Raw genomic sequence first — 24673 nt, 5'->3', positions numbered from 1 at the left:
TCAGTTGGAACCCTGTCCGCAGGTGACTAAATTCAAACCTTAACTCAGATTTTCAGGCAATAACTTTTGGCAATTGAGTTAATAAACTAAGAGTTCAGAGGGTATTTCCTAAGATCAGAAGCTTACATGGAAACCAGAGGGGTAAGGGGGAGGAGTGTGCTTGGAGGAAGGTATCTGTCATTTTGTGGGATTGTGATTCTGGTCCTGATGGTTTACGACAAACCTGCTTATCAGGTCTTTGTTGTGTCAGAAGCAGGGTTGGGCTGATAACACACCCAGGGAACACATCAGACATTCTCAAGCGGTTTGAGGTCCTGGGATTATTCAAGGCTCTCAAACCCATGAGCCCTGCTGTGACACGTCAGCTGGTAACCTGCTGAGAGCCTGATCTGAGCTCTGCAGCAAATCAAATCTTTGTAAATCAGAGAAGGTCCAGCGGACTGATTCCTGGTATGATCCTTTTGCTATTCAGTTTCCCATTTCTTAGTACAGAAAAGTACGGTATATTGGCATTTATTATACGCTGTCCCAAATCACAAAAAAAAATACACAGAGGGATACCTCTGGCAATGGGAGATAAAGTGACTTTGCCTAAGGTCACAGTGAGTGACAGCGGCAGAAGCAAGGTTTTCTGGGTCCCAGCCTGTTGCTGCTCTAATCACTAGGGATTTCCCTGGAAATCAGAATTCCTTCCAGTTCCTGTATATGTTGTACTCCCTTGCCCCCCTCTCCAGCCCTTGCAGCCATGCTCAGAAATGTGAGTGCAGACTTCCGGGAACACTTTCCTACAGCATGCCAGTGACAAGTGCTGGAGGAGGCCCACGAGCCAGCGGAGCAACACAGCAGGGTCAGAACAGCACAGATAAAGACTGGGGAGGGGGTCTGTCTGGCTTCTCGGCAAGCTGTGCCTGACTACACACACTGGATGCAGGCTCAGAACTAGAGAACCTATAATGCAATGTAGCTCTGCAGCCAACACAGGAAATACAGACATCAAAAGCGAAACTGTTCTGGTGATACTGAGACACCTGGTAGCTAACAGAACACACATTCCCATACAAAGTGGCTAGGACCATAGTTTGATGGCAGCTGGACTAGCAGCATGTATGTTGTGGATTGTTCTATATGTCTTTTATCTGTTTATTTTAAGAAATTATGTATACTTTGTAAACCACTTAGATTTTTTTATATCAAGGAAAAACATAAACACCTCTTCATAACTGCCACATTGAATGTTTTTCTCCTGATTCAGTCTGCCTCGTCTGCTCACTGAAAGGTGAATTTTAAAAGCCCAGCACGCAGATTGTTTATCCGTAAAGCCTGTACTGTGGGTAAGAACAATCCTCACATTCTGCAGATCTGAAAGTGCACCATCCTTTTGGCAATGGAGAAACTTGCTTCATGACATGATGCAGATGGAGCAAATGGCCTCCAATTACACTTTCTGTTGATGGAATTTGTTCATGACTGTTTGGGAGAAGAATGTTCACTCACTACCTCCTAGAGTGCGGAGTTTGATATTAAATAGTGGACCATGATAAAGTTTATCCACACCTATATGGCCCTGGACCCATGGAGCTTTGATATGGGGTGGAGAAGAGGAACTTATGATTTCCAGGGACAAGCAATAATACAGAGCAGAATGAGGGGGGGGGGGGGGGTGGAGAGGAAATATATATGTATTTAAATGCCTTTCGGATGCCCAGGAACCGTGGTACCGGAGGTATGCATTACCAGCTGTTTTTGTTTTTCTCAGCTAATAAAAATGTTGAAACATAAAAGACCGGCGGGCACATCAGTTGGGGGGAGGGGGAGCGCGCACAAGTCAGGCTGGTGTGCACCGACCGAATTTTAAAAGCTACCCAGATACACGTGTATCTCCCGCTGCACGCACATCTCAAAAGTTTTTTTTAAAGGGGCAGGGCGTGGCCAAGAGATGTGCACGTAAGTACTTATGCTCCTGGGCACACGCCCAGGTCCGGTGGCACGTAATTTTACTTCTGCTATGGAGGAGGTGTAAGTTTTAAAAAAAAATGAAAACTAGCCCTAACTGAGGTGATTTAAGGGTCTGGGGTAATTGGTGGGGGGGGGGGGGGGGAGTGCAGACTATCAAACAAGGGGGGTTTGGAGGATCTAGCTGTTAACTGGGCGAACTGGTGGACAAACTGGTGAAAATTCCTCGACTTACGCGGTAGAAGTGGGATATATGCACATAGGTGCATGCCCACTTGCAGTCAGGCTATTTTATAACATGTGTGCATATATGCGAGCAACTTATAAAATGTTCACATAAACGAGCACGCACCAGCACCCACGCGCCAATGAGCACCCGCATACCCGGTTTGAAAGTTAATGTCTTATGCTGGCGCTTTAAGGGCAAATCTGTTGTGTGCGGTGTGGTGCACACACAGAATCAGAGCTGTCAAGTCCCCTGGTTCCTGGAAGGAGACTTCAGGCTATCTAATGCATTTTGGTCCCTGCGGTGCGGACTTTGATAAATGACTCCCTAAGTTTGCACCTGAGGCAACGGAGGGTAAAGTGACTTGCCCAAGGTCACAAGGAGCAACAACAGGATTCAATCCCTAGTCTCCTGGCTCATAGCCCACTGCTCTAACCACTAGGCTAGGGGCCTGCAGTGCGGACTTGAAAACGGAAGAAGCAGGGACTACAAATCCCACCAAGCACTGTGAAGTAAATTAAAAAAACAAACAAAAACAACCAGAAATAGAATGAAATCGCCCTTCAAGGATCAGACTACTCAGCAGCCTCCGTGCCTCTCGCTCTGCAAGCTTTGAGGCAGCAGGGTAAGCTGTGTCACCAGTCACAGGCACTGCCCACGTTGCACAGGCTGGCAAGTCCATAGTATAGTTCACAATGAACATGACTTTTATTGTCAGGTAGTGAGAAATGGTATTGCGTAAAACGTGGAAACATATTTTGACAGCGGATGTCTTGCTCTAGAGCAGACTTCCTTTTTTTTTTTCTTAATTGTATTTACTTATTTTACTATTTTACTATTTTTACAGTTAGCCCTCCTGTTATGTCCTTGGTTCTCACACTGGGTCTGGTGATTCAGTGGCAGTGCTCTGCACTGTCATGCAAGAGAGATGGGTTTGAGTCCTTGGCCAGACATCTGTGCCCCCCCCCCCCGTGTCCAAGGCGGGCTGGGAATACTATAAGGATAGCGTTCAGAGAACCCAGGGATGGGATGAGATGGAAGTCTAAGTCAGGCTTAGGACCCATGTTAGCTGATTTCCAGAGGGAAGTGCAATCTGCCCTCAGGCTAAGGAGGGGAATACAAAAAATACAGGGAAAGATCCATCCATAAGATGTGAATGGAGGCTCGTGGTGCCATAGCCCAATAGAGGCCAACTCTGATTCATCTAGAAGCCCAGAAGAGCAAGGGAAAAGCTGTCAGGCCAAAAAACCAAATTTTGTGGTTCCCAGACCAGATCTATTGACCTCACTGACAGTCAGGTTTTCAGGATTTCCAAGATGAATATGCATGAGATAAATGTTTATGTACTTGATCACCAAAGTAGCGAACTATATCTCATGCATATTCATTGTGGATAGCTGTGAGAAGGGTTTGGGAACCACTGTGCGGGTTACAGAAAGACTGCTGAACATAAGAACATCAGACTTGCCATACTGGGTCAGACCAAAGGTCCATCAAGCCCAGTATCCTGTTTCCAAAAGTGGCCAGTCCAGGTCTTAAGTACCTGGCACGATCCCTGCTTATCCCAGGGATAAGAAGTGGATTTCTGCAATTCCACCTTAACAATGGTTTATGGACTTTTCCTCCAGGAACTTGGTCAAATCTTTTTTTAAATGCAGCTATACTAACAGCTTTCACCACATCCTCTGGCAACGAATTTGAGCTTAATTATGCTTTGAATAAAAAAATATTTTCTACTTCTCCATGCTGGAGTCCTAACTTCTTTAGCTTTTCTTCGTAAGGGAATTATTCCATCCCCTTTTTCATTTTGGTCGCTCTTCTCTGTACCTTTTCTAATTATGCTATATCTTTTTTGAGATGTGGTGACCAGAACAGCACATGATATTCAAGATGAAGTTGCACCATGGATCGATACAGAGGCATTATGATATTCTCTGTTTTATTCTCCATTCTTTTTCTAGTAATCCCGAGCATTCTGTTTGCTTTCTTGGCTACTGCTGCTGCACACTGAACAGAACATTTCAACTTACTTTCAAGATGAAACCTAGATCCTTTTCCTGAGTGGTGACTCGTAATGTGGAATCTTGCACTGTGTAAGACATAATTTGGGTGAGATTGAAGGCCTAACAGAAACTGAACTCTTCACTCACATCTACAGGTGAACCCTCCAAAATAGAGTTGAAAGATATCAGCAAAACATACATGAATATGGCCATTTATGTGTTCAAATGTGCTGCCAATTGGTTATAATTCGCTTATATCAAAGATTATTAAAGAAAAAAAATAACACTGCAGGGCCAGGATAGTCTGGTTGCTACAGCTATAAAGCCACGTTTTGCAGTACAGGTCCCAGAATGCAACAGGATGGGGGTGCTGTAAAGACCCCAGGGGTTGGCTAAAATGTTTCTCCAGCCGCCGCCTTACTTTACAAGCTCTGGTAGACGGTGGTGTGAGAAGAGAGCGCCCCCTTGAGCTGGGGGGCGGCGGCACCACACACACACACACACACACACACACACACACACACACACACACACACACACACGGAGGGAGGCACATTCCTCTGCTCTGACAGAGTGAAAACCTCTCATTAAAAACCGGGAGGGTGGCCGAAAGAGCCTTTCATTGAGAAAAGAGGAACGCCTATGACGTCTCCTCCTACTGTAACGGGCTGCAGGGCCTTCCTGGGCCGGCGCTAGGACCTCGCGGGAGCCCCGGCCCTGCCTCCGGCAGGATACACCTGTTCGGGCTCAGGTTAGCAGCAGCCGCCGCCGCCGCTCGTTCGGTCCCAGGTTCCTCCTCCCACCAGGTGAAGGCTCCTCCTCACTCTGCGAACCGCGTCCCCCTCCGAGGCGTGCGAGCCCGGGCTCCTGCATTTCCTGATGAGCGGGCAAGCCGAGGAGGTGCCTAGCCTTACCCGCCTTGAAGCTGACAAGCCTCCTGCGCGTCGTCCCCCCCCCCCCCCCCTCCAAGATCTGGGCTTCGAGTAAGAATCAGGTACGTTTCACTCCGCTCTCTGGGGACGGGAAGGTCGCAAACGTCTTAAGAATCAGAGAAGAAAGAGAGAAAGCAAGCATCCGATTATTGGGTTAGGTTGAAAGATGCCCTCACGTGAACGTGGCAGGCGATGTGTTCCCTTAAAAGTTAAAAAGAGATTATGCGGGCTTTTCAAGTGTTTATTGAGTAAATAGTGTGGGGGGTGCAATGAAACCAGCGGTTTGTTTGTTTGTTTTTTTTTGTGTGTCTTTGGGAAAATCAAACTTTGTTTTAATATTTTGATGAGGTTTTTGGTGACTCAGAGGGCCGAATGTACTAGGGATTTTTCACACTTTGTGTGTATGGGATGGGGGGAGGCTTAGTTACTCATCTGTCTCAGTCTGGTGGCAAAGACCTTACATTGCTTAGGGAACTAACTTGATTGCTGTTAATAACTTGATGGTAAACTGAAAGAAATGAGGACGGCTGGCAGGTGCGTCTGCCTGCTTCCTTGTGGAGGACTCGGTGTCCGTTCTCTGGTTAGCAGGGGAGGGAGTCCCACAGAGAGAGAGCACCTAGTGGTCAGACTGACACGAGATCCGTGTTAGCCGGGATCCAGAAGGAGCTAAGGGTCTGAGGACTCGCTGCAGCGGCCGGGGTGACTTACAGGTGCAGAGGAGGAAGAAATTCAGGAAGCTGCTAAGTGGTGCACCAACCGGCTTTCAGGCCCCCTGCCTACTTGCTGTTTGGGGGTTGTTGTTTTTTTTTGGGTAATCTTTAATGAATACGCATGAGATGTATTTGTAAGTGCCGCCTGTTATCGGAGCTGACCCTTGGAAGGTGTGGGACCCATAGTAAATTTGCCCAAGCTGGCAGCCCCCCTGCGCAAGGATGAGGAGCACGGAGGCCCCCCGGCCCGCAGAGATGCAAAGTCTCCTGTTACTGATGCAACCCTGTCTCGCTGGAAACTGAAGTGACTTCAGGGGTGGAGCTACCACTGTCACGATGGGGGCCCTGGATAATTGCTCCCCAAAGACAGTTCTGCCTCCAATATGTGAAAAAGCCTTGTGCATATTCATTAGACAGGTCCTGAAAACCTGACTTCAGGGGGGGGGGGGGGGGTGCAGAGGAGCAACTTGAGTGCCTCTGCCCAACAGAGGCCAGTTTCAATTGAGCTGGAAACCCAAAGGAACAGGAGGAAACTGTTTGTTAAAAAAGAAAAACAAACAAACAAAAAAACCCCACTCTCAGAAATGGTTATAAACTCTTGCTAAAGGAGTGATGCTTCTCTGAGCATGTCAGAAAGTGCTGCAAGAATGCAATCCACACCTTAAAGAAGTAGTTCCCAAATCCACAGTCAGTCAGATCTTTAGATCCCAGCAATGATTTCTATGCATTACCTCTGTATGCAAATTTATCTCATGCGTATTTATTGTGGATATCCTATTTGCATCTGCTTGAACAGATCTCTGGGGTAGAGGCATCATTTAGAATGGAGAGCAAGCCCTCTCCCTAGATTTTGGTGATCAAGTACACACCCTATTCTAGGACGCATCAATCAGCCACCCCGTCAGCATCCTGTGTGACCTGACCCTGCTTGATCATGGGCCAGCACAAGGACACAGCATTTGGCCCATAGAAACTGATCCCAACGTGCTGGTGTTTAGTAAAACCCCTACTCTGTGTATCAGCCTCCTCTGACTCCTGGCTGGTTTCTGCTTGGTGCACCTACTGAATTGCATTTCTTACTTGCCATATTACTGCACAGAAGAGGCAGCATACAAAGCTCAGACTGTTTTTGTGTAATTTCTCTACCCTTTGGAACAGTGACACCAGATTACTTATCTGGAAATATTAGATGAGGTCTAATGTATTGCCTTACAGTGCAAGAAACCAAAATTGTCCTGAGTGTGGTATTCTGTTTGCTCTGGGCAGAAACAGTGTGCGTGAAACTGTGGTTTTGTAAGCAGCTGAGCAAATATATGAACCAGAAGCTTAAGTAATCATAAACCAACAATACAAAGCAGGATTTTTATGGGTGTTCCTGGCCTGGAGGATCCTATAAAATTAACAAGTTTAATTTGGACTTACTAAGCTATCCCGAAATGCTGCACACGTGTAAAAAAGCAAGAAATGCTCAGTATTTTATAGTGCTGTTGGCAATATGCAGATGTATGTGTTGGTTTTTTTTTTTTTTTTTTTACAATTTTTTTGGCCTGGCAGTTTCCTCCCGCTCAATCAGAATTAGCCATTTTCTGGGCTAAGGTGACATGAGCCTTTTGTTCACAACTACGAAGGAACTTCCCTGCTATTATTACAATCCTCCATTGTGGTGAACGTCCTTGGCTAGAATCCACAGACTGCTGCTTCCTCAGGAGCCCAGCACGTGTACCTCCCGAGCACAGTCAGCAGGTGTAACCAGGGTCCAGGAACAGGACCGTTGCTGGGCTAAACAGCTCCCCAGGCTGGCATTGTGGCTGTCTCTCCAACCCCCACGTATAGGAGTGCACTTGTGTTGTGCTTGTCCCTTCCGATGGCCCTGGCTGACACTCCCTACCCGGCACTGTGAACGCTGCCTCCGCACCATCCTCTGCCCAGTAGGCAGACAAATCCAAGCTCTCCACACCACCATTGCCGCTGAGTCACCAGGCTGGCCCTCAAAGCTATGGTTTTGGGGTTTTTTGTGTGTTGTTTTTTTTTAATCGGTAAAATCTTGGATGGAGACCCTGGTTACTTTTTTCAGTTTTTGAGAATGAGTGGTTGTATTTATAAGGATAGGACTAATGCAAAGGGTATAGGGTGACCTAGGTGAGCTGCCTTTCATCGGCAGCTCTGGCACAGCATCCAGGGGCAGCTCAAAGCAATCTGTGGCCTGAGGTGAGAAAATAAATTGTGCCTCCCCCCCCCCCTCCCCCCAAGACACAGCAAAGGTCAAATCAGCAAGGGGGGGGGGGGGGAACCTCCCCCTTGTAGCCCTTTTGATGATTTGAAATGCTGGGGAAGGGGGGAGGTGGGGGTCAGGGTTCCCAGAGGAGTGGCCAGTACGGTGCTATTGATATTTACAGGAAGCAGGTAACCTTGTCACACTTTCAGGTATCCTACCACCTGCCTCCCACCCTTTCCTAACATTTGCCCCCTGGGGAAGTGGGAGATGGGTGAATGATGCAAGGGTATTGGGCATTGAAGGGAACCTTACAGCCTTGCGCCCAACTCCTCCCTCCCACATGCAATTCCGTCCTTGCCACCGTGGCTCTGGCCTGCGGGGGGGGGGGGGGGGGGGGGAGAGGCGGACGACCCCCATGAGCACATTTTCAAACCCACGCTGCCACAGCTCCTTTCTTCCTGTCCACAGGGACCAGGGGCCCCCATGGGCGACGGCATCAGAGCTGCGCTACTGATAGGCCTGAAGGCGGGATGAGGCAGCTGCAGCCGGAGGCTTTTGAGAAGCACTTGTTGCCACCTCAGCGGTTTGCCACCTGAGGCAGGCGCTGCACCCTGCCTCATGATAGAACTGCCCCTGACTGCATCCCTCTCCCTTTGTACAGTGACAGGAATCCCTTCTCTCTGGCCCCTTGTCCAGCATCTCTTCTCTCCACCCCTATCCACCTCCTTTCTCCCCTTCATTCTCTGCAAAGCACAGCAGCATCACCCCAATTTCTATGCCCCCCCCCCCCCCCACTTTTTTTTTCACTGCCTGGCATCTTCTCTCTCCACCCCCACCTACCTAGAACCCTTTCTTTCTCTCCACAGAACTCCTCCCACCCACCCAAGCTTCCTCTCTCCCCCACATCTACCCAGCATCCACTCCCATCTCTCCTGAGGTGATGTTCCTTAATAGTGTGTAGATGGCATCTGGAAGTGTTTGGTGCCCTATACAGCTGCCTAGTTCCCCTAATGGAAGAACCAGCCTAGTGTAGTGCCTAACTTATTTAGACAAACTTCAGTATATCTGGACACTTTTTTACTTCTTAAAAAAACCCCAACATCATGACTGCAGCAAGCTGTTTAAAGGTTACTGAGATACTGACTGCTTTTCTTGTGTGTGTGTGTGTGTTTTGTTTTATGTCTGTTTGCTTTCCTATTTGTATTCTTTGATTTTGATATTAGTGTCGGGTGCACTCATTTGAAATAGGGGGTTGGCAATTCAAAATGTTTAAATAATTTGGCCTCTGGCTTGAAATCGAAGGTGGCTGCCTGTTCAGCTATGAACGGTTTAGTAAAATTTAGTCTTAGTTGTGGGGCATTTGCAAGGTTGTACTTCTGCCAGTGATGTCGTAATGCCCTGGGGTCAATAAGGGGCCTTGTTACGTCTCTCTTGACTGTAATAAAAGTCCTCCTGAAGGTGCCGTTTCACGATCCAGTTAGGTCTAAAAGCCTATTTAGTTGGTGAGGCTGCAGGAAGCCCCCATGAATTTGGAGCAGGGAAGCTCCTCCTTTAAATTGTGCCACCAAATTCTCTTTGTTGTTCTGGGGGTAGGGAGGGGTTGGTCACAAGACCTAACTGTAGCGAGTTAAGAAGATGGCAGTTGGAACTAATTCTCTCTCTGGAAAGACTTCTGAAAATGAATGCATGGCTTTGCAAAATCCTTGATTTAAGATTTCATCCGGCATTGTGTTATCACCGGCAGCAGAGAGAGGTTTTTTTTTTACCTTTTTAGAGGTACTGTAAAGAATAAATAAAATGCTAATACAATTAGCATCCTGTAAATGCTGGCTGGGGAAAAGGGGGAGGGAGGTCCTGCAATAATAACATACAAAAAAAGAGTGCTATAATGCTACTGGATATTACACATGTAGGGCTGGCGAGGCTTTCCCCATGGAGTGCTGTAGGAACATTCTAGCAGTGGGCGGCTCAAAGGGGGTGTGAGAGAGAGTGAAGATCCATCCCCCTAAGGGGTGGTTCAGCGGGTGACTTCTATAAAAGGTCTGTCTCTCTCCTGAAGTGGCTGGAGGTATTCCAGGCGGGGGTCCCAAAACCTGCAGTGCTTTGGAAGGACGTTTGTCCCCTTCGGCCTCGCAGAAAAAGGTGTTCTGACCCTGAAGATAGCGCCCCAGGTATTTGTCTTGCTTGCCAAGTGGAGAGATGGATTCCACAAGCTCGGTGGGTTTGGGGAGGGGGGAGGAAGAGAACGTCCCCATTGGGATGGGGAAGAGGACCCAGTTCTTCCTATGGATTCGAGCTGCCAACTGCGGTGGTCCGGAGCCACAAACAGGTCTGGGTTTTCAGGCTGTCCACAAGGAATATGCATGAGGTACGTTTTTTTGCATGCACTGCCTCCCCTATATGCAAACCTCCCGGGCAAGAAAACCAGACCTGTTTGTAGCTGCTGGTTGGCCCCTTGCCTGTTTTTGGAAGTAATGGAAAAAAGGGGATTACTTAACCTAAACTAAGATCTGGGCTAACTATAAAACTATGCATATTTTCTTAGGTTCTTAAAGCACATGCAGCTGTATCTGATGGATGCTCATTGTAGATATTCTGAAGCTGAGCCCAGTTTGTAGGCCCCCAGAATCAGAAGACCTAGGGTTTAGATTCTGGAGCAGTCCGGTTGGAACATGAGGCGTGTACGATCGCTCACAGCAGTGGTTCTCAACCCTGCCCTGGAGACGCACCTCATGGCTTTTCAGAATAGCTGTAATTAATACACGTGACATACAATTTTATACGTATTCCTGATAAGCAGACTGGATAGGTAATGCCTTCAGGGCAGGGCCGAGAACCACAGCCCTACAGCTTCTCTTGCTTCAGAGGCTTATCAGTTCACAAGGTCTGCCTTGGGATTCATTATCTGAAAATGAAAATGTTTTAGTTTATAACCGTAATAATGCCCTCTTAAGTCAGACGCTTGCCAACAATTAATGCCCCAACTAGGTTTAATGCTTCCTAGGAGGTTATTGACTGCCATTAAATGTCCTGTCCGTTGGGAGGTGTCAGATTCTTGTGTATTTTATTTTTTTGACTGGGCAGTTTCTTCCTATTCCTTTCGGGCTTCCAACTCACTTGGAACCATGGCCGGTATCAGGCACCCCCCCGAGCCTTCTTTCACAGCTACACAGATACTTTTTATATACCCTCCCAACTTAGTCCGGGGCCCCTGCAGGCCTGGACACAATTCAGCCACTAGGTGTTACCCGCTCCACCTCACTCCCAGGGGTTGTGAGTGCTGCCCCCTGTGTGGCAGTGCGCCTCATCGATATCGTTCTTTATTTGGCTTTCTCGCACCTTTCCTAAAAGCCCAAGGTGAGGCACAAGAAACAATGCATATAAAACTCAGCACACCCCTGCAGCTGAGGACTCCCTGTGCCAGGCTTTCTGCTAAATGTTGTAAGATGCCTGCTACTTGGATTGTAGATGTTCAAAGTTCCTCTTGCCACTGACTGTTCTGCTGGTGTTAACTTCATGTCATTATAATTACTGTTTAGCTGTGAAACCAATGTTTACTACAGCTGGGTAACCTGATACTCCAGTTAAGGAGATTTGATAACCATAACAAGGTTATTCCTTCTGATCTCCACAGTTGTCCCGTTTCCAATACTTTGAAGCGCTTCTCTCTCTCAGTATAATTACCTTTTGCTTTGTGAATTCTCGTGAACTCACCCCTACAGAAATGCATCCAAGCCGCTTGTGTGCGGGCACACCCTGTAGAAGTGCTTTTGGACGAAATGGTGGAGCTCGTGCTTCTTGATATATATATATATATATGCACCAAGGCCTTGCTCCAGCTGGGTGACGGTGATAAGAGAGAGCCCTAATAAATAAGGGGCATGTTCTCGTCTCTTACCGTGCCGCATGTCTTGACTTTTTGTGCTGCTTCAGCCAATCTGATTGGTCAGTTAGGTCTTTTCTGGAAATAAAGCCAAGGTGAGTGGCCCAGTTGGTGCTTAAATGTACAAACGTGACGGTTAAGGAGAACTCTGTAATCAAGTGCGCTTCTTTAGTTAGAAAACAGACATGCCGTGCGCATTATAACGTAATCACTTCAACGTGGAGAGAATATCTTAAAGAAATCTAAACTTTGTAATAGATAACGGGGGTGTGCGGGATTATATAATGCAGGCGCTTTTAAAAAAAATACAAACGTGCTTTCCAGTGTACATAGGCTGCAGTTTTCTTTTAAATGTGCACTTCTAATTATATACTGTACTAATTATTTCAAGGATGTGCAGATTGAATTAACTGGTACCGATATTTACTTGTTTACAGAATGATGGTATATAAATAAAATGCTCAGTTTACAAAAAAGGAGAAATACAAAATTATTTAAAACATTTGAAATAAAATTGAGAAATACCGTTCCAATAGCAATAAGAATATAATTTGCCTTTTTTTTTCTATTTTTCTAAGGTCAGTGGGCTTTGGTGATATCAGTTCACAGTGTCACTCTCATATGCAAGTTTTTAAATAGCCATGTTTTACTTCCTTCTTGAACAGCTTAAAGTCTCTTTGTATTTGTAAATCATATGGCATAGAATTCCATAGTCTCAGTCCCGCTATCCAGATCGCTCTTTCTCTTACTTCACTTAATTATGTGGGGTGAAGCGATGGTATGTTTAGAAGGCCCTTATTGGCAGATCGTAGATTATGCTGTGGAATATAAAAATGTAATGATGCACTTAACCAATCTGAATTGTTTGTATAACGTACTTGAAATGTAACTGGTAACCAGTGTAGTGATATAAGTATTGGAGTAATGTGATCATATTTCTATTACCGGTCAGAACCCTTGCGGTCGCATTTGAAACAATTGTAAGGATCTTATTGTACTTGCTGGTAGTCCTAATAGAAGCACATTGCAGTAGTCAAAGTTGGAGAATATGAAAGATTTGTAATACGGTGCGAAAATAGTCTTGATTTAATAACTGTTTCAAAAAGCATAGCAAATGTAGCTTATTGTAGCCATCTTTAATTTTGTTGGTAATCTGCATCATTGTTAACTTGCTGTCAATTATTACATTCAAGTCCCGTGCATTATTCGTAAACTCTATTTGAATGGAATCGAACACAAGATATATATAGGTGTCTCAGTAGGAGCTTTCCTATTTAGCAGCATAACTTCTGTTTTTGATTTTTTTGAACACCAATACAACGTCATGTGTATTAGTAATTGTTGTACTGCTGAGAAATGTACCTCTAACAGTTTCAAAGTGTGTTCAATGGACATTTGAAACTGTACATTGTCAGCATAAACAGAGTAGCTTATACCTAGACTGGATAGCAACCTGCATAGTGGCAGCATATAGATATTAAACAAGGTTGCTGATTCAGAAGATCCATGTGGCACTCCTGCGTGGATGTTAATTGACTTTGAGGAAATGTGGCCAGTTCTCTCTTGAAAGGTCTGTTTTTTTAAAATAGGAATTAAACCAGTTCAAGGTTTTATCAACTAAGCTGGTTTCTGCCAGTCTCTGGAAAGTGTAGCATAAGTCAGTTTTTATGTTACGGGTATCATAGGAAAGTGTTCAGAGTCTGAGTAACATGCCTCAATAAACAATTTTATAAAATTAGAAAACCAGGCATGGAATTCTATCGTCAATTCATTTTGGAGTCACTGCACAAGTCACTAGTTCAGTAAAGAGAGCTATGAAATTCAGTTTGTGTCAGGGAGGGAAAAAGGGATAGGCTGGTTGCTTGGCCTGAAGAACAGCAGGATCTGTCAACACCAGCTCCTGCTTTCACTTGTAATATCAATTCCATGAAAGAACTGTTTTTTTAAGCATAGAAACACCCATATGTTCATATGGAGCTTGCAGTCAAGAGTTGCCAAATTATCAGGCGAGAAGGTTAGCTTTCAAAGACTACTTTGTGTGACATTTGGGAAGGGGAGAAATGGCAGAAAGCTGTCACTGAAATACATCGGGATGAGTTACATTTCTTTGCAACTTGGAGTACAAATAGCTCTGATCTCTAAGCATTCTGGGATTTGTAGTCTTGCATTTCACATTTAAAAAAAAAAAAGGTGAAACTACATTTTTGTTTCAGAGAATGCTAAGATGGTTTGAACTTCTTCACTGTTTGCTGCTGCAGGGGGTGCCCCTCGCTGCTGACAGAGCATTCCTAAAAGCCTCAGTCTCTCAGAGGAAGCCTCCCCTCCAGTTCTCAGCCAGCATGGGAGCCTGTATTGCCCAGACAGACATTCTGCAGAGGGAGAGAAAAAAAAAAAGGGTAGAAATCCCTCTAAAAAATATATATATTTCACATCATTATTGGCTGGGTTACTAATGAGAGGAGTAATGTAGTAGCTGATGCTCTATCTACTCTGCCCAGTTATTCCTGTCCACACCGCCAAGGATCTAGCCCAGCTGCAAGCCATGGAGTGTGACTGGAGGATATCGCTCCTTATCCAAAAACTGTTTTTGTCAGATCCCTCTTTTGTAGCCTACCATCCTAGGTAGATAAGCATTCAACGTCCCTATAATTCACCCTAGCACACCTCCCTTCTCATCTCCTAACCACAAAGCTTTGTAGTAATCTAAATGGCTACCACTATTAACATGGCTGTTGTCCAAACATGTGGCCTCCTAGCTCCCCATGGCGTTTCTAGACAGTACCACACCTCCACCAATTTACTGCAGCAACTCAGTCAGTGCGAGCAACGCGTTGACTGACTGGCTGGGGTTCTGTGAGCAAGTTTGTTTCCGCTAGGCCTTCTACTTATTGCTGTGCTTTCAGCCTGCAAGACAGAACCAACTGCTAGTTCAGGTCTGCCACTGTTGCAGCCTAAGCTAAATATCTACCAATATTAGTGTGACTATTGCCCATAACGTCTAGGCTTCCCCTGTGCAGCCTGCCAAACAGACCCAGCTGGTGAGCGCTTGCATTTCTGCTCAGACTTCTTGACATTTCATATTACTCGTTTTGACATTCATGCTGGCCACCCAACACTCACATTTGATTCTTTTCGCGTAGGATACTTTCAACACTTAAACATGCCCCTATATCATGCTTCCACTGTCTCTGTGCTTATTCCCATACTTTTTTTTTGAAGTCTATTACTATTCTAGCTGCCTCCGCCTGCTCTGCACAGGCTTTGCATGCATTTAGCATCATTTCTGTGAAAAAATGTTTGCCGAGTCCATCTCCTTGGAGCCTCTTACCATAACTCCTGGTTCTAGAACTTTCTTTCTATTGATAAAGGTTTTCTTCTTCTACCTCCTTCGTGCTTTCAGGATTCCGAATTCTCCATATCACTTAGTAAGCCGTCTCTGGACTACCTCCAACCTATCTGTATCCTTTCAGAAGAGCAGCTTCCAGGACTGGACATAATACTCCAGGTGAGGTCACACCAATGATCTGTACATGGTTTAATCCAAGGGATACCCAAACCGTTCCTACGGGCCCCGGGTTTTCAGGATATCCCTAATAAATATGCATGAGAAATATTTGCATACACAGGAGGGTAGTATGCATCCCCTGGTATATTCGCTTCTTCATTTCTACTAATTAGGCCTCTCCTATGCACCCTGGTATCCCTCTGGCTACCAACTTGTTGGATATCATCAGCCAAGGTATCTTTCCCTTCCTTTGTCGAAATCAGTGTCTCACCTTCTGTTGTGTGGCCCGTTCTCTTGTTCTGCACCCCTATTGCATAGCTGTCTGCATTTTCTTTTAGTATTGAAACGTAGATGCCAAGGAATCAACCACTCTCTTGAAGCTTTCTTAGATGTCCTTTTATGGCATCTGTTCCCTCAGCTGAGTCCACTCTGTGTGGACATCCAGAAAAAGGCACATTTTTCCTCCTCTTCCTTCATGGTATCGCTCATAAAGATGTTGTAATAGTCGCAGGATGGATCCCAGAGGCACTTATCACCTTCTTTCCTCAGAGTGAACTCTGTTTACCACTGCGCTCTGTCTGTCACCTGTCGCTCGACTTGTTTCTAACCCAGTCCACCATATTAATGGACAGGGGTGGATTTAGAAGTAGGCAGAGGTAGGGAATTGCCTAAATGAGGCAGCTGCTCTGTCTGGGTGCAAGGCCATCAGCAGGGGTGGGAATGAGGAAGGAAGCTTGTGCAGGCAGTGCCATCACAGGGCGGGACACACTCCTGCCCCTGCTCCCTCCCGGCCGGCTGCCCACATGACTGAGGGCAGCTGGGGTATAAATTTGCTGCTGTTGATGAGCCTGCTGTGCAGGATAATATTAAAAGCTTTGCTGAAATTGCTTTGTGCAGGTGTTCCAGAAATAGTGTTTGCATATATTTAAGCTCCAAACCAGTGTAAATGTTCGGGAACTGGCTTTGTTTTTTTGCCTGCTACGTATTAGAGAACAGGATATGCAATTTATTGCAGTGTGTGTTTACCTAATTGCAAATATTTTCATCACCATTGCTCTGATACACCTCTTACGTGCATGCCAATGTGGTCAAGCCTTGAGTTTGTGTACAAGACATCTTGCACTCAGGGCCGGTGCAAGGATATTAGATGCCCTAGATAAACTTTACAGCCTTGCACCCCTCCTCCGACCCCAGCCATACCCTCCCCCGGGACATCTTTTCTCTTTTCATCAGCTGGCAGCAGATGGGCTCTGTCGGCAGCCCTGCCAGGCCTCTCTCCTGTTTTCTTCAGGCATAGGCAGCTAGGGGCTCAAACTGGCAAATTTGCTGCCCTCCTGAGGGTTGGTGCCGTGGGCGACCACCTAGTTCGCCTAATGGAAGCATCAGACCTGCTTGCATTAATAAGACCAATCCTTACACATTTTTAAGAATTTATAATCTGCCTTTTTGAGCTTGAAGGTGCCACAGGACAAATTGCAGTTGATAATCTGGGGGAAGGGACATCATTGCTAACAATGGCTTTTTGATTTCGGAACTCCCGACCTAATCTGAGGACATCCCTGCACATATTTCTACAAGCAACTTACCGGTGGAAATCGGGTGGCAATTACCCCATTGCTAGAGTGATGGCTTCTCTGAAGAAAAAGCCAGACTTTAAGCAGTTCTCCTACATGGGAGCGGTGGCTGCCGCCACAGAGGGCCTGTCTTATGGCATGCCTGCTGGCTGCTCTAAGAACAGAGAGGCAGCCAAGTCACAAGAAGATGGGGAGAGGGGAGCCTCTTCCCATTAGGAGTTTCAGCAATGGTTTGCAGAATTGAGAGGTGATTATGTTAACAATGAAGCAGGAAATTGTGCTTAACATCGCTGAATTGAAAGCAGATCTGTCGGAGTTGGGACATAAAGTGGAGGATGCTGAGACATGGATTGAGGATCAGGCTGCTGACTTGCTTAAGTGTAAGTCAGCATACGTACGACAAGTTGGCTCTTTCTCGGTCAGAGTTAAATGCTTGGCTAGAGGATTGGAAAATCGATCCAGGAGGGCCATCCTGCGTTTTAGAGGATACCCGGAGGGGGCGGAGTATGCTGATTGTTTTCGCGTGATTGACACTATTTGTGCAATTCTACTGGATCAAGAGCCTTCTGATGATTCAATTTCGCCTGAGTAGTTTTACCAAGTTCATAGATCCTTAGGGGCTCCTCAAGGGAATTTATCCAGGGACATAGTCGCCTGCTTCCATGATTTTACATCAAAGAGATGGTGATGGCTGCGGCCAGGAAACTGGGTGCGATCATGTAGAAAGGACCTCTCCCTAATCCCAGTAAGGATGCAGAGATAGTTTAAGGAGGTCATTTCACTTCTACGGCCTGAACTTTACCATCATGAGTGAGTCTGGTATTGGAGGCTATGGAGAACCCACAGGCAGCTGGATGGGTGACTTCGATGTCGGCTGGTGCAGGTTGAGAGTTACAAATGGAGCACGTGGCGGCAACCCCCCTTCTAGATGGCAGCAGGTGATGAATGATAGGAAACGATTGAAGCAGTAGTCTGGAAATAACTTTTCTACCAGCTCTATTGAGAATGAGGGCTCAGTGTGAGAACTTTTGGGTGGTATTGTGTCTGGGTTTACGTTTTTTGTGTAGTGCTTTTCTAGAGAGCCTATACACTGCAGTGTATAGTGGTGTAAGCTGGAGAGTTGTTCGGATGATGTTATTGGACTGGGGATAAATCTGTTTTTTGATTTGCGCTGATACGTTGGATTATGTACATTTAGAATATGTATGATGATAGCATATTTTTGCTGTTGATAAGGATTGGAATGGGGTGGGGGTTCTAGGAGGCTGTTATAGCAGGGTGTCATTCCTTATTTATTTAAAATCTTTTCTATACCGTCGTTAAGTTATTTACCATCACAACGGTTTACAAAACTGGCACATATATGGGCCGAAACAGTAAAAAACGCGGGGAAGTGGGCGCGTGATACAGTAAATAAATTTATTTAAATTAGGCCCGGTGGTAAAAAGAGGCGCAAGGGATACTAGCGCGTCCCTAGCGCCTCTTTTCGGACAGTAGCGGCGGCTGTCAGCGGGTTTGAGAGCCGACATTCAATTTTGCTGGCGTTGGTTCTTGCACCCGCTGACAGCTACGGGTTCGGAAACCGGACACCAACAAAATTGAGCGTCAGATTTTCAAAATTTTTTTTTTTAACTTTTTTAAACTTTCAGGACCTCCGACTTAATATCGCCATGATATTAAGTCGGAGGGTGCACAGAAAAGCAGTTTTTACTGCTTTTCTGTGCACTTTCCCGGTGCCCGGAGAAATTAGCGGCTTGGCTGAACATTTTACTTACTGAATCGCGCGGGAATACCTAATAGGGCCATCAACATGCATTTGCATGTTGCGGGCGCTATTAGGCTCGGGGGGTTGGATGCGCATTTTGGAAACGCTATTACCTCTTACTGAATAAGGGGTAAAGCTAGCGCGTCCAAAATGCGCGTCCAAATGCCGGCTAACAGTGCGCTCCCTTGGAGCGTACTGTACTGTATCGGCCTGATAGTAAAATATAGGTGACAAACTTAATAGAGGTGCCATCGTTAATTCGGTTACAAAGTATTCCAATATAAGATTAATTGATGAATTTCAGGCAAAACCCTATGTAAACCGATACGATGTGCAAACGGCTGTCGGTATATAAAATTCTCTAAATTAAAAAAAAATATATATATATATATTGTCTTATTAGTACATGTTTCCGTGCTGGATTACATGTAATTCTTTCTTGCAATTTCAAAGTTTTATCTAATATTAGCAGTGAGATTAAAAAATAACAGGTGCTCACATAGAACTAAGTGCTGGGTACTGGTTTACTGATGCCCACTTTAACTTACTTTTCTCCATTCTCTTTATAGAAAGCCTGTTTAAAAAGCCAGGTTTTCAAACTACTTTTGAATAGTTTGAAATTTCTTATGTTCTTATACTGGATCAGACCAAAGGTCCACCAAGTCCAGAATCCTGTTTCTAGCAGTGGCCAATCCAAATCACAAGTAACTGGAAAGTACCCAAACATTAAATAGATCCCAAGGTACTTATGGAGGAAGATTTCCACTGTGTGAATAGGTGGATTGGGAAAGGGATGGGCGGGGGAGTTGAAAGGATTGGGGGGGGGGGAGGAGTGCCTGCTGGAGGTGGGGTGGTTAGGGTTCTTGGGGAGGTGGAGGTGGGGGTGAGGTTATAGATATTAGTGGTGGTGTGGTTTAAAATTGGTAATGTTAATCTGAAGTTTAGGGTAAAGGGTTTATGGTTGGAGGGTGTACAGGAGGTGGGGAGGTTCCTCTTCTTATGGCGGGGGGTCAAAATGAAAATTGCCCATTTTTTTTTTTTTTTTTTTTTAATTTTTTATTTCTCAAATTTTTTCACATACAATATATGAAATAAGCACAAAGAAAATACGGTAACATAATAAGGCAACAAGGTTACACACCTTCTTCATTTTGAAACATACAATATACAACAAAGGAAATTATACCTTAATATAGGAAATTTGGGGGCAAGTAGAACAAAAGGAGCAAATAAATTGCAATAAAAAATACTAGGAAAATGATAGGCAGGTACCCCTATTTTTTCTTCTGCCAATTACACTTCTGGAGTAATATTAGGATGTCCCACCAAGAAATCTCACAGTTGTTTAGGGTCAAAGAAGATATAATTATTACTTTGGTACCTAACACAGCTTTTACAGGGAAATTTTAATACAAAACGGGCCCCCATACTTGTGACCCTTTCTTTTAAGGCAAGGAATTCCTTCCTGCGTAGCTGTGTTGATCTAGTAAGATCAGGGTACACCCAAATCTTTGCTCCATAAAATAGAGCTTGTCTATTTCGCAAAAATAATTTCAAAACGTGATTGCGCTCAGATATGAACGCAAAAGATATTAGCATTGATTTCCTTTCCTTTATTTCAGTTTCTATCGAGAGTTCCAATACTTGGGATATATCCAACGATGGTAATTCTTCTCTCTCTGCCTGTGTTGTGACTCCTGGGAGGTAGTAAGCTTTTGTACAAACTGGAAGAGCCGCCTCTGGAAGCTTTAGTATTTCTTTTAAATATATTTTAAATAACTCAATAGGTGATATCACTCTAATCACTGGAAAGTTTAGTACACGCAGATTTAGTAATTTTGAGTTATTTTCAAGTTTCTCTATTTTCCTCTCCATAGCCGTTTCAGATATTATAAAGTTTTTCTGCAATGTTTCCATTTTTTGCAGGCGTTCCTCGTGGCTCTGTAGTTTCCCTTCAAAACTTTTAACAGTTTCTTTGTTCTCTTTAATCTGGTTTTTAAGTTCAAAATTCGACTGTGCGATAGACTTTAGTGCAGAATCAATGGCTTTTAAGGCGTACCATACCTTTCCAAGGGTTACATCCTCAGGCAGTCCCAGATTAACACTAACCTCTGTGGTTTCTTGTCGAGGTCCCTCCTGCACTCCAGAAGTTGCCGTTTGTTGTTTTCCTGGATTCCCCTCAGGGATAGTGTCTAATTCTCCAGTTATCACCTCAAATGTACCGCCGGGTTCTATACCTCTCGGGGCAGTAGTATCCACAACTACACCCCGGGTAATCACCTGTGCTCCGCCCGAGGCCTCAGAGTAAACCCCGCCTCGGGTCAGGTCCGGGAAGGAAAGAACACTCTGCGCAGGAGGTGTTGGCCGTAACGGCTCGCCAGGGCTGAGTGTGACATCCAGGGTCTGGGGGGAGTACGCATGCTCCTCCAACGTTCCCCCTGCGACCGGCCCATATGGCGTTGTGGATACCCCCGTCAGGAAGCCCTCGATCCTCGGCTGAGAAGGACTTGGCATCGGGGAACTGGTCTGTGCTCCCCGAACCTTTCCCTTTCTTTTGGTGTGAGGCATTTTCAATAGGAATTAGTACAAAGGAAAAACGCCATGGAGGAGCTCGCTTCCTGCACGTCCTATCTGGCGGCCATCTTGCCCCCCCAATTGCCCATTTTTAAATATAAAGGGGCTGAACTCTCATGGTAAGAGGCACCTATTCTTCCAGAAAGCTGAAAGTTTAGGGGCCTCAATAGTCTGTCGAGAGACCTATTTAAGAAGTAATGAAGGAGTTTTGCGTTCTTCTCTCTGCAACAATTTTTAGCATCAGCTACATGAGGCATAAATATAGTGGTGTGGGTTTCTTAATATCCAGACTTAGTAGCCGATGTTAAAGCCTTGGTGAGAGATATAGAAGGTAGGTATATGGCAGTCAAAATAGTGGTGAATAGGGCCATGTACACCTTAGTTAAATGTAAGACATTGATAACACAGGCTAAGAGAGAATTTGAAAAGAAGTTGGCTGTAGATGCAAAAACTCACAGTAAAAACTTTTTTAAATATATCCAAAGCAGAAAGCCTGTGAGGGAGTCAGTTGGACCATTAGATGATCGAGGGGTTAAAGGGGCACTTAAAGAAGATAAGGCCATCGTGGAAAGATTAAATGATTTCTTTGCTTCGGTGTTTACTGAAGAGGATGTTGGGGAGGTACCCGTAATGGAGAAGGTTTTTATGGGTAATGATTCAGATGGACTGAATCAAATCACGGTGAACCTAGAAGATGTGGTAGCCCTGATTGACAAACTGAAGAGTAGTAAATCACCCGGACCGGATGGTATACACCCCAAAGTTCTGAAGGAACTAAAAAATGAAATTTCAGACCTATTAGTAAAAATTTGTAACTTATCATTAAAATCATCCATTGTACCTGAAGACTGGAGGATAGCAAATGTAACCCCAATATTTAAAAAGGGCTCCAGGGGCGATCCGGGAACTACAGACCGGTTAGCCTGACTTCAGTGCCAGGAAAAATAGTGGAAAATGTTCTAAACATCAAAATCAGAGAACATATAGAAAGACATGGTTTAATGGAACAAAGTCAGCATGGCTTTACCCAGGGCAAGTCTTGCCTCACAAATCTGCTTCACTTTTTTGAAGGAGTTAATAAACATGTGGATAAAGGTGAACCGGTAGATATAGTGTACTTGGATTTTCAGAAGGCGTTTTGACAAAGTTCCTCATGAGAGGCTTCTAGGAAAAGTAAAAAGTCATGGGATAGGTAGCGATGTCCTTTCATCGATTGCAAACTGGCTAAAAGACAGGAAACAGAGAGTAGGATTAAATGGACAATTTTCTCAGTGGAAGGGAGTGGACAGTGGAGTGCCTCAGGGATCTGTATTGGGACCCTTACTTTTCAATATATTTATGAATGATCTGAAAAGAAATATGACTAGTGAGATAATCAAATTTGCAGATGACACAAAATTGTTCAGAGTAGTTAAATCACAAGCAGATTGTGATAAACTGCAGGAAGACCTTGTGAGATTGGAAAATTGGGCATCCAAATGGCAGATGAAATTTAATGTGGATAAGTGCAAGGAGATGCATATAGGGAAAAATAACCCATGCTATAATTACACAATGTTGGGTTCCATATTAGGTGCTACAACCCAAGAAAGAGATCTAGGTGTCATAGTGGATAACACATTGAAATCGTCGGTTCAGTGTGCTGCGGCAGTCAAAAAAGCAAACAGAATGTTGGGAATTATTAGAAAGGGAATGGTGAATAAAACGGAAAATGTCATAATGCCTCTGTATCACTCCATGGTGAGACCGCACCTTGAATACTGTGTACAATTCTGGTCGCCGCAACTCAAAAAAGATATAATTGCGATGGAGAAGGTACAGAGAAGGGCTACCAAAATGATAAGGGGAATGGAACAACTCCCCTATGAGGAAAGACTAAAGAGGTTAGGAGTTTTCAGCTTGGAGAAGAGACGACTGAGGGGGGGGATATGATAGAAGTGTTTAAAATCACGAGAGGTCTAGAATGGGTAGATGTAAATCGGTTATTTACTCTTTCGGATAGTAGAAAGACTAGGGGGCACTCCATGAAGTTAGCATGGGGCACATTTAAAACTAATCGGAGAAAGTTCTTTTTTACTCAATGCACAATTAAACTCTGGAATTTGTTGCCAGAGGATGTGGTTAGTGCAGTTAGTATAGCTGTGTTTAAAAAGGATTGGATAAGTTCTTGGAGGAGAAGTCCATTACCTGCTATTAAGTTCACCTAGAGAATAGCCACTGCCATTAGCAATGGTAACATGGAATAGACTTAGTTTTTGGGTACTTGCCAGGTTCTTGTGGCCTGGATTGGCCACTGTTGGAAGCAGGATGCTGGGCTTGATGGACCCTTGGTCTGACCCAGTATGGCATTTTCTTATGTTCTTAGTAAGTATCTATGCCCCTAATACAGGTTAAGGCTCTTTTCTGAATAAAGTCTCAGTTCTGATGTCTGAATAGGTGGAGGGTCATCTTATAAATAGGTGGTGATTTAAGTCTTACCTGCTATCCATATTTAGATAATTTCAAGTGAGGGGATACTGGGTCTAGGGTATCGAGGAAGGTGCTTGGACAAATTATTTTAGATAGAGGCCTGGTGGACATATGGTGACTAAAAGATCCATCGGATCCATTTTTTTTTCTTCTCTAAGGTTCACCAATCATACTGTAGGTTAGACTTTTTTCCTTATAGATAAATGTGGGCAAGTCAGTAAATGTAGGGATAGGCAATATTATTTGGTCAGACCATGCACCTGTATGGGTTACATAGAGAAGGGTTTGGATGCAAGGTGTAAGAAATTTTGGTGCCTAAATTATAGCCTCCCTGGATGATGTAGGATTTGTGGAACAGTTGCTGGGGGAAATGAAAGAATATATAAGGGAGAATAATACTGGGAATTGTAATGCAATAGCCATATGGGAATGTTTGAAAGCAGTAATTATAGATATTTTAATCTCCAAAGCTAGTTTTGTTGCGAGAGAGAGAACACAAGGCTTATTTTTATTGCAAAAGATAGCAAAATTGGAATTGCTTCATAATTGTTCCTTAGATCGCATGGTGTTGGAGAAACTAGAACTGATTTGGCAAGGGATGAAATCTTTAGATCTAGCTTGAATTGCTCACCAGTTGGAATTGGTGCAACAAGAGGCTCCTGAACATGGAGATAAAGCGGGACAATTGCTGGCTAGGAAATTGAGAGAGCAACCAAAATCACATCACCAAAATTAAAGATCGGGAGGGAAAATTTTTGTTTGATTCCAGAGGGATAAGGGAACGGTTTGCCAAGTTCTATGAGGAGTTATATTCTGAGGAGAAAGGTATAGAAGGATGTAAGACTGAGGATTACTTAGAAGGCA

At 44.7% G+C, this 24673-nt stretch overlaps 1 protein-coding gene across 3 annotated transcripts in view; it reads left to right on the top strand.

The window, feature by feature from the left end:
• Window positions 1-4715: 4715 nt before the first annotated feature.
• GALNT6 (polypeptide N-acetylgalactosaminyltransferase 6) overlaps window positions 4716-24673 on the top strand; it is a 98745-nt gene continuing 78787 nt past the window's right edge. The window contains exon 1 of one of the 3 annotated variants that reach the window (XM_029594965.1): window positions 4716-4933. The gene's annotated coding sequence lies outside the window, so the exon portion shown is untranslated. Of the gene's footprint in view, window positions 5177-5204; window positions 5268-24673 lie in introns of those variants that run through there. The other 2 variants (XM_029594964.1, XM_029594966.1) reach the window with 2 other exon arrangements.

The sequence above is a fragment of the Rhinatrema bivittatum genome, chromosome 3 (assembly GCF_901001135.1).
Source record: "Rhinatrema bivittatum chromosome 3, aRhiBiv1.1, whole genome shotgun sequence".
NCBI classification, from domain to species: domain Eukaryota; kingdom Metazoa; phylum Chordata; class Amphibia; order Gymnophiona; family Rhinatrematidae; genus Rhinatrema; species Rhinatrema bivittatum.
This window is presented reverse-complemented; position numbering and strand designations above follow the sequence as displayed.